Here is a 13,199-nt window from a genome sequence, read left to right on the forward strand (position 1 = left end):
GAAGATGGAATGAGGGGGCTGGAGAGAAGGTTCAGCGATGAAGAATGAAGATCTCACAGAGGACTGTAGTTCAATTCCTAGAACCAACTTCTACCATTGGCATCTTTAACACTTATTGACAAAAGTTAGTTATTTCACACCATGAAAATATTTTGTTACTTGCCTTTTCCCCTTTATTTTGTAGGTGGCTCACAAACATCAGCTCCAGGGAATTTGATGTCCCCTTTGGCCTGCTCAAGCACTGCACTCATGTGTACATATCCCTTCTCTCTTAAGTATAGATGGATTATAAATACTTTTTAAATGAAGAAAAATTGTGTAAAATTTCTTTCAAGATCTTCCATGCCATTCTATGTCCTGGGGATATGATTGATTAGAAGTTAACATTGGGAAGACTTTTTAAAATGCAAGATTAAATCTATGCAAAGATCCATGACTATACCATCACAGTTCGTCCTCTTGAAGTTTGGATCTAACTTTTGATTTAGGCATTTTTGTCCCCCATGAAATATGGTGTGTTATGATGTAGCAGCTAATAAGACCTGATACAGTGACTTTAAATTGAATTTCATTAGAAAAAATAAGAGCATAAAATGTCTTCCTAATAGTCTTAATTAGGGAAAATGGAAGATCATAGTATTTCTGTCTTGATGCACTAACCTAGATAATTGGGGTAATAGGAAATCCAGAATGAGAAAAATAGGGAGTGTAGGAGCCAGAGGAAGATAACCCCTGAGTGCCCAGTTACTCGAGTTTTTTTTTTTTTTTTGTTGTTTTGGTTTTGGTTTTGGATCAAAAGACTCACCAGATGACAGGCATAGACTTTATGTAATTATTCTCTTTCATGTGGACAAGTCAGCATTGTCCATCTCTGCCCTTGATTTGCAGTGACTGCTTACTGGGGAAAGGCATTGTTCTGAGCCTCCCAGCTTCATAACAAGGGCCACTTGTCCCCCTGATGAGGGCATTGTATGAAAACAGCACATTCCTAGTTGGGCTCTGGCTAATCTCTCTGCTTTCATTCCTGGTCTCCAGTTTCTCAGAGCTCTGCCTGGGCATTTTAAATCGAATGCCCTTAACCTTGATATTCATGTATTCTGCTTGCCTGAAATCTCTGTTCATACCTCATGATGAAAGTCTTATCTTTCTCTTTTATATTTCAGTCTTGCTGGGGAAGGAAATTAAGCTAGATTCTCTAATTGGGAACCACATGGGGCATGCGCATGATGATGACTGTGCCAGGACTCAATAGCTACCCAGCACTCAGGAACAGAAGGTCGCCATTTTGTAAAACCAGAGAAAATGCTATTGGGCATTTTGTGGAATTGTCAATCAGGATAGAATGGACACTAATTGCTTCTCCCACAGCTGTTAGCACTTCTTTTCAGTAGCCAAGCAACCCTTAAGACAGGAGCAGACTCTGCAAGACATCTGAAGGTTTTACAGACCTAAGCACAGGCTTCCAAGGTGACATCAATGGCAAGTCCTCTATTGGTTAGCATAAGTAAAAGGCTAATATATGATCTGAAGAGAAACCAGATTATGGTTAACATAAATAACTAACTCTCCAGAAAAAAAAAAAGATTTTGACAGATAGTCTGATCCTATTAAAAGAATATAGTGATCAGGTAAACAAAATTGTCATATGTCTATGGTTTGGGACGGTATTTTGTCCTGATATAGATTTGCTCTTTTCCAGACAGAAAAACATTTCAGTGAGGTGTGAAAATAAATAGTTTGAGCTTTTCGACACTTGTTGTTATTACAAAGTTAAGAAAAAAGTATAAGTAACAGAGACAATGCAATAACAAAAGCAAAGCAAAACAAAAGATCCAGATAAAAATGGGTAAAGATTTGAATAGACCTTTTCCTTAAAGGAGACATAAATAAATAGTTGATAGGCATACCCCAACTAAAACAATCAATCAAACAAAAAGCACAAGCAACAACAGCAACAAAAACATCATCATTAATCATCAAGAAAATGCAAATTTACAAACCACAGTGAAATATTATTTCAAACCCATTAAAATGGTTAGTATCAAAATAACTTCTGGTCACCAGTCATGACAGTCCATGCCTGTAAAACCCATGCAGAAAATTTGAGAACAGCATGAGCTACTTAAGGAGACTATGTTTCTCCTTGCAAACAATAAAAATAACTACAAAATAAACCACAATAGAGGACAAAGTTTAGTAATAATAATAATAACAAGACTGGGAAAGTGTGTATTGTTTATAAGTCTGGAAATTGGAGCAGTCAAATAGAAAAGAGATGGAGGTTCCATTGAACTATCTCATGACCTGGTAATCCTGCTTCTGGCTCTACATGTACAACAAGATAAAATCAGTAGCTAGAATAAATACTCTCATCCCCATGCTCACTGCAATAACATTCACAATGCCTAAATATGTTAATTACCAAAGTCCATAGGTGGATAGAGAAAGAAATGTGGTGGATAAACAATGAAATGTCGTTGGGCCATGGAGAAGACAGAACTTCTGGCATTTGAAACATCCTAGATGAAATTTAAGGCTATTATGCTACTTGAAATATGTGAAATAAAGACAAATGAAGCTAACAGAAATAGCATACAATGATGGTTGCTATGAAAGATGGGGAAAAGTTGTTGAACAAGGACAATTTTTCATTTTAAGATAAAACAATCTCTGGGAAGCTACTGTGTGACATGGTGACTGCACTTAATATCTATTGTATGTTCAAAATTGCCTGAAATAGTAGATTTTAAAATTAATTAATTTTGTTCCCAGTCAGATCACAATTTCTCCTCCTTCCCTCCTCTCCTCCCAGTCCCTCCCCACATCCACTCCTTTTCCTTTCTTTTCAGAAAAGTGCAGGCCTCACATGTATATGAGCCAACCATGGCATACCATATTGCCGTAAGTCTAGGAGCCTCCTCTCCTATTAGCCTGGATGAGCCAACACAGTAGGAGGAAAAGTTCCCAAAAGCAGGTAACAGAGTCAGAGACAGCCCCTGCTCCCACTGTTAGGAGTCCCACTAGATGACCAAGCTATACAACTCTACCATCGATGCAGAGGGCCTAAGTCAGTCCCATGCAAACTCTTTGGTTGGTAGTTCAGTCTCTGTGAGCCCCTATGAGCCCAGGCTAGTTGAATCTGTGGGTTTATGTGTGGTGTCCTTGGCCCCTCTGTCTCCCATAATCCTTCTTTCTGCTCATCCACAGAATTCCCCAAGGTACACTTTTATGTTCGGCTGTGGTTCTCTGCATCTGCTTCCATCAGTTGCTGGGCAAAGCCTCTCTGATGACAATTTGGCTAGGCAACAATCTATGAGTACAGAAGAATATCACTAGAAAACATTTTTAAATGGTAGATCTTAATTTTTTATATCTGTGGTTATTTGAATGAGAATGGCTCCCATAGGCTCATGTATTCGAATGCCTAGTCACCAGGGAGTAAATTGTTTAATGAGGTTTAGAAGGATTAAGAGGTGTGTGTAGGGGTGGTGGTGTTGGAGGAAGTGTGTCACAGTAGGTGGGCTTTGAGCCCACCCCATGCCCAGTGTCCCTTTCTGTGCCTGCTGCTTGTGGATCAGGATGTAAAGCTCTCAGAGACTGCTCCAGTAGCATGCCTGTCTGCTTCCTACCATGATGATCATGGACTAACTCTCTAAAAATAGTAATCAAGATCTCAATTAAATACTTTCTTATAAGAGTTGCTTTGGTCATGGTGTCTCTTCACAGAGATAGAAAAGTAACAAAAACAATATCTTATACAGAAAAAAGGAACTAAACAAAATAAAAAGATGTTTTAAGAAACTTAATTGTGGACTACACACACACACATACACACACATGTATGTATGTATATATATATATATATATATATATGCACAAAATCATTAAACAGTATAGTTTACATTTATAATTTTTTGTCAACAATACTTTAGTAAATTTGGAAAACATGAGGATTAAGGAAATAAGAACATTACTGACAATAAAACAAAGGTTTAAAGAAGTATACATCTATAATCCATAAATAAGTATAACTGTATTGAGAATGTATACTTTAAATATTTTTCATGGGAGTGTACATGAGTCATCTGTTGATATGTGATCATTGCCATAAAATAGCAGTGTTCTCAGCCCACATTAACTATCTCACAGTTCTCTTGGTTCATGATTTTAGATACAATTTATCTGTATGCTTCCTGCTCTAGCTCCTTTATAAGCTGGGCATAAGACATTGGCTTGGGCCTGAGGTTACACTGAAGGGCCAGATGGGAGGACCTTTCTCAAGCTGGCTCCCCTGGATTTTCATAGGACTCAGTCCCTATAGTCTGTTGGTCTGACAGCCTCAGTCCCTTGCTAGTGTTTGCAAGTTTCTCTCTTTGACTTGCCTTGCTGTAGAGTAGCTCACAACATGGACATGTCTTCCTGTAGAAAAGGTAATAGAGAGAGGGAGACGAGGCATTGAAGTAAAAAACCAAAATCCTTTTGTAATCTAATCTTAGAACAGGATTTCTGTGACTTTGCTGTATTCTATGTACGGGGATCGAGTTAAGTACAACTGCTCAATAGCAAAGCAGACCATAGAGTATAGCTCTAAACCCAGAACCTGCTTAAGAGGAATGATTCAAGGTCATGGATGCAAAGACAAAAAGATCTTCAAAGAAGCCTTTAGAAACTGCTTAACATGGAAGACATGCTCAAAAAAATTCAAGACCATTTGAACCTGGTGGTTACACAGGCAGATTCTTTTCTCTGAATTTTCCGATTATAAATGTGTTGGACTTACCCAGAGTCCTTACATGTTCTTGAATTTTCTTCATCTTTTTAAGAAATAATTTTAAAGGCTGGAAAAATCGCTTAATGTGAAGTACTTCAGGACCCATTTGAAAAAGCCAGGCATGGTAGTGTATGCTTGTAATCTTGTCTCTGGGGATGTGGAGACAGACAGACATCCAGGGTTTACTGGCCAGGCAGATATCCTACTTGATGAGTCCTAGGTCTTCTCAGAGACCCCAACTCAAAAGACAAGGTAGACAGCACCTGAGAATTGACACCAGAAGCTGTCCTTTGGTGTCCACCCATGTACACACTCATGAGAACACACCGATATACACACAGGCACCTGAGCACACAAGAATGTGAAAAAGAACAACAACAACAAAATCCCATGAATATAGAAACCACTCAGCTTGAAGACTGAATGCAATTGGGCAAGATTTCACCTGTATACCATGTTCTTCCAGCATTCATTCTAAAGGACCACTTTAATGACAGACCCATTTTGTCCACAGCATGGGGATTCACTGAAACAGATACATGGTTAGCTCAGGAAACAGGATACATGGTAGTTGAGATGGAAGGACCCAGAGAGTAACACAGACCAACGAAGCTCTTCCAAATTGACTTCTTCCAGTTGAGAGCCTGTGCTTCAGCCATGGCTCAAAAACAACACTGGCTGGATGAATGCAATCAGAAATGCATTGACTATATTTGATTCCAAGAGAAAAATGCCAAATATTAATATGTCACAATTTCCAAGAAGAAAACACGTTTGATTTTGTTTGGACACAAACCCTCTCGATATAAGATTCTCTTTGTTGTAGTAATCCCACTGGCATTGTTTTATGGGACACTCTTAGGCTAAATGAGTGAACTCACAGGCAAGAGTTGTTCCATTTTGTAGAACTCTTGTCTCTAGATGTGAAGGCTGTTGCTCAGCTCTCCTGATGGATACTTTCCTGGATATTTACCTCTATGTCCAGTTCAGTTTAACAACCATTAACAAACTCCATCCACTAGGCCAGTCCTCCTTGTTAGGCACGGCAACATGGATTTTATAAAACTCTTGTTCTCAAAAAGCAAACTAATTTATTCTAGGCTCTGAACTTAAGCATGGTATTTTCACACAGGAAGTACTTTAGCAAGATTTATTGAGTGAATGAAGATTGAAAAAACAGAGTTCTTTGACCCATTTGTGATTATGGACACAGAGGAGGGAAGTCAATCTCTGTATAATGAATCAGTGAATTGTGGGTAAAAGGCAACAATGTCAGCCATTATCTTGAGGTTGCCATAAATCTGGATATGTCCTCATGAGCAATCAGACTAAGTTTATCACCATTATAAATTAAGAAGATTAAACTAAAATTGTGCTTCTGAGATTCAGATTTATATTAAAGCCTGCCACTTTAAAAATAACCCTGGTGGATCAAGTTGACATCTTTGTACTAGATGGCTTGATATACCAGTGGCTTTCATCTGTGTATAATAGAATATTATCTGGTTACAACACATAATTCAATTAACACTACCCTTTACATTTTCCCATCCTTTGTTGAAATGCTTGAATATATTCTTTTATCCTTGCCTGTTCTTTTTCAATCTTGAAAATCATTGTCATTAATCAGTATCTTTTGAGGTTATCGCTTCACTTGGGCTACGACCATTCCTTTCTTATCAGTACCCACAATTCATCATCAGGCGGCTCTTCTCCATGTTATGTATTGCTATCAATATTCCATCCTTATATATTTTTAATCTCAGCCAGGAAGGTTGTATCATCTTTATTTCTGGTCAGATAAAATAAATGTTCCACTGGGTATGTAAATGATCCTGTAAACCAGATGAGTCCAGGAGGTTTTGCTTTCTGGATTGAAAAAAAAAAAAAAGAACTTTATCCTGAAATCAGATAGTACAGAATAAATGAAATGTTACATGCTGGCATATTTTTAAATGCTATTTTCTTTTTACCTCTCCGTGAATTAAGAAAAAGATGACATCTGTGACTTGTGATTTGCTTTGGAAAATGAAATCCTTTCATTCCTTACAAAGGAGAGATCCAAAGAGCAGTGGGGCTTTAACTCTGTCTATTTCTCCAGCTGGCAGGTCAGCAACATTGGCCTCCACTGGCTCGGGGTGGAAGCAGATAGATAGCCTCCAACCCCACCTCAAAGCAGCTGAGAACATCACATTCCCCAACATTTTAACCAGAAGGAATCTAATGACATTTTGTCCAAGTCCTTGTTTGTGTGCCTGAGGAAAGCAGGGCTCAAGGGTGTTAGATGAAAGTGAAAGGGGTGCTCAGTAGGACTCAATTAGAGGTCAGGTCTGGGGGTCCTTTCCACTTTATCCCGTCATCACACCATCTCTTCTGGAAATTTCCATAGCTCATCAAGTGTGTATTTTGTGAGTGAATCACAGGACTGGGTAACATATTTATTAAGACCCCAAGTGAGACTACTACAGGCTAGAGGAGTAGTTTGTTGAATGATGGAATTGAGATGCTTATTTACAAATAAATAGATGTTGGTAAAGGCAAAAAACAATCCACTCATTTACAAATAAGTAGATCTTTAGTCTGGGCCCTCTCAGCAGCTGAGTCCCCCATAGTTTCAACTAGCTAGTTGTACTAGGACATAATGAAGTCTACAGGAAGTAAAAGCACAGATAAGAGAGACAATGCCTGAGAGCCTTGGGTCCCCCAGTGTTGTTGCTCTGAAGCCTGACCTCTCATCAACCACACTTCCCAAAGGTATTTAAGATACTTTTAAACGTTTAAAGAAACAAATCATTTGCACACAGATATTTCTGAATGATACCTGGTACCTTTTTTTTTAATCTTTACATTTATTTATGAACGATCTGAGAGAAAATTCAGACAATTAATGGAATATAAAGCAAAAGTCATGAAGAGCAGCAGTAATAAAAATCACTCTGGCTTTGAGAAGAAAATCATAGAAGAATCCTCAGATTACATAAATGCTGTAACAGTGTTATGATGAGGCACACAGCACAATTTAGTTCTCCGCTTATGATTTTCCATGTGTGGTGATTGGTAAACATTTTCAGTGAACAACTCTGGCATTATGTAACACACTTCAATCCCTGTCTCATACACAGCACCTACATATTTCCCAGTATAGCTGCCTTGGCTGGTATTGCTATGGTGACCTCTATCCCGACATCTTTCCTGTTATGAAGTCAAATTGGTCAGTACTTAAGTAGGGAGAAGTCTTAATGTCATTCTCATATTCTGGTGTCTGTAAATAACTCAACTATAGCTGAAATGATTACGAACAAATAGAACTTTAAATACCTCAAGTTCAGACTAAGTGTGTTCCCAAATACTTTTCCATTCACTAAAAATAAATAAATGAGTAAATGAATGAATAAGTAGATAAGTAAACAAGAAGATAAAACAACAGAGAACCATGAAAGACAAATTTAAAAAGCATTGCACGTCAGGCATTTAGCAGCTGGCAAGGATTGGAACCTCATACCTGCCTTCTACTTAGGTGACATTTCTCTTTGTCCTGTTCTGGTGGTGCCTGGGCTCATCCAGGTGTGTCTACGGTTTTATTTTTGAGGGATCGAGAGAAGGTTCAGGATTGAAAAGTCTTCCTCAAAGCAGTTTTCATTCTATTCTCTGATGCACGGTTTTCAGTGGGTTTCCCAAGACTCTGATGGTGAAGTTAACACAGAATTTCAGATTCTTCATAGTTTGGTACCCACCCAGCTCAGAAGTTGCCCATTCCCCTTCTTGGGTATGAACAGGTATTCTTTGTTGAGGAATTTTTGCCGTTCTCTGAGTTTTTCCCTCTTCTTGCTTTAAGAACCGTGATTTGTTACGTAGAATGCCATTCTGCTATTATATTTTTTTATTTTATTTCTTGTTTGTTTGTCTCTACCTCATTAATTACTTCCAGGTTTAACCTGTGTTACAGATGAACAACTTGTATATCCCTCATCAGCTTTCTAATTTCCAGCAGTTTCCCAAACAAATTGTATGCAACACCACATACTCATGAAATTGCCTAAAAGTACAACAAAAGACTGCATTAAAATATCACACTTAGCCCTGAGAGGGGACTGTACAAATACTCACAGGAAATGGTTTGCAGTTAGTAGGCAATACAGTGAAAGCTAGTTCTTGTTTTTAAATGTTATGCCCAGAAGAGATCTTTGAAATTTTATAAACAGATGGATTCTTTTTGCTTGATTCACTAATGTTTTACAATTAACTAATTAACAGGTTTATTGCCAAAATTAGCAATAAAAAGTGTTCAGGAGCGTTGACCAAAGCAGTCTTTTGTAATTACATAGATAGCAAAACAGTCTGTGTGATAGTTTGAGGCTAAACGTTGCTCACATCAGAATTTCACCTGCTGTTTTCAAATAAAAGTTGACAAATATGAAAATGAACCCTGTAGATTTCCATACTCCTTTCATATACACAGGCCTCTGCCTTCATTAATAATAATTACAGGTACCACAGACTAGAGGGAGAAGGACTGGATGTACCCAGGTTGCTTTCAAGTATGCAAAATTGCTTCACAGCCACAGTTCTGAAGGACTATCAGGAAGTGCTTTTATGTAAGGTCCATCTGCCTTTTTCTAGCTATGGTGACCTTAAGTGACCCGTCAACCTGATTTCCTACTGTTTCTACCTTGAGCTAGTCAGGGCCCTGTCTGGAGAGCCATCACCCCACTGCTGTGGTGTTCCTTCCCCACACGCCTTCTCCACATGCTCCAAAAAGCTTCCGCCATCTTTGAATCCTTGCTATTCCCCCAACATGTCTCACTGTGCTTCTTTCTTTGGCATGAGTTGTTTCAATGCTGAGAAAATCTTTGAGGCTCTGATAGGATTTTGTCTGAATATTTCCTCTTTGGGAAATGCATTTGCTGATTACTATAGGTGGAGCTAGATTTAGGAGGCAGAAAGTGTCCAACTTTTGATATTCCCTCATTGGACTTCTGGTAAAGAGGAATAGGCTTTGGGTTTTGAGATTTTTGTTTGTTTCTTGTAAGTTTGGGACTGGGGAGATGGCTCAGTGGACAAAGTGATTGTGTACAGGCACTAAGACCTACACTAGTTTGTTTGGTTTGACATTATTTTGTGTTGTCACCTACATCCGGGAACTGGACCTACCCGTAACTGTGGTTCATATATCCAGTGACCCTCCACTGGAGAAAACTAACTTTTCCTTTGCAAGTGGCTGTCAACTGGAGATAGCTCCTTGGTTAGCGATGGGAGCTCATGCCCACTTTCCTCTCTCAGCACTGGACCCCATACAAACCAGGCAGGCATAGAAGTCACCTGTAATCCCACACCTCTGGAGGCAGAGGCAGACACAGGCTCTTCTGATGTGTTGGCTAGCCAGATTAGCTGGAAGAGGTGAGTCCAGGTTGATGAAGAGACCCTACCTCAATAAAAATAGTGAAGGGCAATGGAGAAAGACTCCGTGACAGTGTTGGGGCTCCACAGGAATGTACAAACAGGAGTATGCGCTTCTGCACACACTACACATACCCTCACATATGCAAACACATGTGTAGACATGAACACATACTGCATATGGAATTTTTTCTAGGTTAAATGGATACCAGTAGGAGGAAAGAAAGGAAAAAAGGAAGGAAAGAATTAAGGAAGGAAGGATGGGGGGGTAGCTATGAAGGAAGGGAGTAAGAGGTATAGAAATGAACGGAAAGCCAGGTTTTTGTGTGTTTCTGTATATTTGACTCACCTATTCTGCCCCTGGCTGTCCGTGGTTTAGTCCACATTTCTTGGTTAATTTCTCAGATCCTAGGAAAGTTTCAATTTGTTTTAAACTACTTGCTCCTATTTTTATGAGCCTTGTGTTAGCCCTTTTCCTTTGTTTTCATTTTTTTTTTCTCTTCAATGGAAATTAGTCTCGTTAATTAGTTTATAAGCTTCCTGGGCCAGAGGTTTGAAAAACGCTCAGCACTGAAAGACACCAAGCGAAGTGAGCTCTACCTGAAGATGCCTTTCCTGCTGGAGGGCTCCTCTGGCCACACTGTGGGTCCTTCTAAGAACTCTCTTGCAGCTTCTTTGTCTCCAAGGCCCTTGATAAGCACTCTGTGAATGATGAATCAATTAAGCATTTCTCGTGCCTAACAAGATTAAATACTGTTCTTATGACTTTATTGATTTATTAAATTAATTAGTTTTTTTATTTATATCCTACCATGTTCCACAATACACACACGCACAATTAGATCAAGATCAATTGTGATTTCTTAACCCCGTGACATGGTGTGAGCAAAGCAGGAAACTGCAACACCTGCATTTTGTTGGGTAAGCCCTGAGGGGCTGCTCTGTTGAGACTTCATCCTCAGAGTCTCCTTGATGACTTCGTGGAGGTTGGTGATCCTCAACTGGCTCCTAAGGCACTGACTCATATCTTCCTCATGAAGTCAATCTAGATATCTCAACAGATTTGTAAGGCAATTTTGTACCCCTTCTCCCAATTTTACTTGCTCTGAATAGCTTTGAAAGCTGTTCGTGTGCTTCCTGCATCCTGGAATGGTCACACACACAGGGCCTGGGGTGTTGTATTGTGCCTGAGATCCACCCTCTAGGACTCTACCAGAGATTTACAATCCATGCAAAACTTGTCTATAGGAAACCCTCCTCTGGATTTTGTGTGGGAGAAAATGGGACTACTAGCATCTGGTAAGTCTCCATCACATGGCCTGGTCAATAACCTAGCCTCACTCCACCCTTATTCCTTCCACCATTACATTCTCATAGCCACCCGTTACCTTACACCTTGGGATCTAAAACAAATCTTTCTCTTCATGTATCCTCGCCAGCTGACTATATCTTTGTTTGGACGCACCCAGCCCTCTATTAAGATTCAGCTCAAAGACTACCCACTCTTTGGCATCCTAAAAGCAGTGTGACAAAACACACTGAATGGTCATCATCCTCATACCATGTCAATGAGCACCAACCATGAGTCAGGGAAATGGAGTCAGGAGAGTACTATGTGAGCAAGGAATCTATCCATGTTCTTGTCTGCTTCACTCGTACTGTCCTCTTGATCTTATTTCTCTTCCACAAAGCAGGGTGTCTGGCCAGTCAGGATATATGAGTGAACACATCTTTGGAGATTTCTTTTTTTTTTTTATTAATTTGTCATAATATTAATGACTATGGTCCATCTTCACGACTAAGGACTGTAACTCATCTGAACTTCCATGGATGGAAATTTTCAGGATACCACATTGGGAAAGCTGTACACGTTCATTCTAGAGGCTGAAGATATGGTCCTACCATGGTCTGAAGTCTGTTTTTTTAGAATTCTACTCTTTCACTTTTTGTACTTCTCTGTAGTTAATTTTTGCATTAACATTGTCTTTGACATTGTTATAGTTATAATACTTTAATTTTTCACATAATGTATGGAGAATTAGGTACACAGCTTCTTTACTGATAATAGAAATACTGATAATGGCAGCTTTTGTACTCAAACGCCTTATGTATTATATTAAAATGGATAGCATTATTTTACTCAGATTCCATCAGGGAGCTGAGCAGACACTATTCAAGTAGTGTTAGAAGAAATACGAACCTTACTAACCATCATCATTTTTATTAAACAATAACTTGTTGCTCTCCTTTCATAGAAAAAATGGTGTATAGGGAGCAATATTACCCATAAAGAATGAAATTTGGTATGTATATGAGTGCTAATACAGTCACATGGCCATGAATTAACAATGGAGGAGGCACAGCTAGTCTTATCAATAGTCAGGAGCCAGAGCAACCCCCAAGAAGTCAGGAGAAACAATTCTTTCATCTCCCTTCTTCTCAGGGGGAGCTTATCAAATAGATGTGTATATGCACAGTGGGACCACTCTTAACTGATACCTACTTCATCATAGTCATGTTTTTCTAAATTGATTTATTTGGTTTGTTGATTGACACTCACTATTCTGTCTCTGAAATGGATGCCTCAACAACCCACACTAACATGTAAGGCATTTTAAACACTCAGTAGCCTTTTCAAAAATTCAGTTCTTTGTACATTTATTTTTGGTAAAACATATAGATGAATCACTAAAATACTTTTGGTTCATTAAAATTAATGCTTGGAGAGCTGGGTACCCACTATTCAGCCTGAAAGAGGAGAAGCTCTTGTTCCCTTCCCATGTTATGTACATCTCCCTTTCCTGTTTGTCCTATAGTCTTCTCTGGCTAACCAGTATTCTAGCTGTTTCCAACTTATTCTCAAAGGTCCCTATATGAGCACCTAAAACTGTATACTGCTTTGTTGTACTCATTTTTTATCACTGTGTAAGTAACAAATTATAATATACAATATGCATACATATAATATGTACATATAGTAATAACACATATAATCCTATGAATCCATACAATCATAGAATAATATGTATGT

The sequence above is a fragment of the Peromyscus eremicus genome, chromosome 10 (genome assembly GCF_949786415.1).
Source record: "Peromyscus eremicus chromosome 10, PerEre_H2_v1, whole genome shotgun sequence".
In the NCBI taxonomy this organism is placed as follows: Eukaryota; Metazoa; Chordata; class Mammalia; order Rodentia; family Cricetidae; genus Peromyscus; species Peromyscus eremicus.